At 35.1% G+C, this 1,252-nt stretch overlaps 1 protein-coding gene across 2 annotated transcripts in view; it reads right to left on the bottom strand.

Annotated features, from left to right (window-relative positions):
* Window positions 1–1,131: 1,131 nt before the first annotated feature.
* LOC132463416 (ceramide synthase 2-like) overlaps window positions 1,132–1,252 on the bottom strand; it is an 8,740-nt gene continuing 8,619 nt past the window's right edge. For both annotated transcript variants that reach the window (XM_060059573.1, XM_060059572.1), the window contains exon 11: window positions 1,132–1,252. This exon is cut by the window's right edge and continues 447 nt beyond it. The gene's annotated coding sequence lies outside the window, so the exon portion shown is untranslated.

The raw sequence follows: 1,252 nt of genomic DNA, 5'->3' as shown, positions 1-1,252 counted from the left end.
CCAGCTGGCACAATTTCGCAACCAAAAACAGTGGTTACCGCCGATATATTATTCATAGACTACTGTTAGATTTAAACAGCAAAGTTTTTAATTATGAATAAATCTAAATTAAGTTGATTTAGAAGTTATTATTTTAAATTAGAGATACATCATTTACATGATGATACAGAATAAGCATTAGTTCCTCTGTAATGCAAAGTCATTGAACAAATAATGAGATAAATATTTTTTCTGTCAAATTGTCTATAAAGAACAATGTAAGCATCATTCATGGAAGAAAAATGACTGTTAAAGGGTCGTTGCCGACGGACACATAACCTGACTAAACTGTAGGATTGCCCAAACTTATTTGTAAGAACAAAAAAACAAGTAAAACTAGTTTGAAGGAGGATCAAGTTCTATCCAATATTCGGTTCATACATAGACCCATTAGTTTCATATTGTATTACAGATATTTGTTATGGTTCCTGCTATTGCTGCTTTTGTTAAGAACAGCTAGGCTCAACCGTCCTCAAGTTGCTACAGGCCAGAGCCACTTCCTTCTAGCTCTGGTAAACACCAGAGGTTTATAACCGGTGGGCATATGGGCAAAACATATTACATTTTGAGTGTGTGTTTGTGTGTGTGTGTGTGTGTGTGTGTGTGTGTGTGTGTGTGTGTGTGTGTGTGTGTGTGTGTGTGTGTGTGTGTGTGTGTGTGTGCGTGTGCGTGTGTGTGTCTGTGTCTGTGTGTCATATTCCAACATATATTAAATATTTCAACACTGCTGCTGGATAATCTGAAAGTTCTCTCCTCTCCCAAACCTTTCCCATCCTTTTAAATACATATTTTTTGCAATGGTTGACTGTCTGAATTTCAATGAGCCTATATATGTTTGATAATTATTTGACAGTGAGTTTACTGACTTAAGTGCAATATGGGGAAAATCTCACTAATAACAATCATAATGCCTATGACATTCTTCATAATCGTTTACCATGAATTACATTTTGTGTGCCTTGACGTTTTGGTTTGATATTTGGTGAGCCATACTGGCACAGGCTACTAGTGATAATACAAAGAACAAGGCAACAAGAAAGGTTTTTCCAGGGTTGGCTTTTAAGAAATTAAATAAAAAAAATCCTCAAGAAGTTAATATGGCAGAATAATTAATTTAATATGATTTTGTTATCACCTTCATTTCGTCATAAACCTTTTGATATTTAAATGGCATCCTTCAGAAAACATTGCTGCTACCTCATGTGTGTGTCCA

This window comes from Gadus macrocephalus, chromosome 8 (genome assembly GCF_031168955.1).
Source record: "Gadus macrocephalus chromosome 8, ASM3116895v1".
NCBI lineage: Eukaryota > Metazoa > Chordata > Actinopteri > Gadiformes > Gadidae > Gadus > Gadus macrocephalus.
This window is presented reverse-complemented; position numbering and strand designations above follow the sequence as displayed.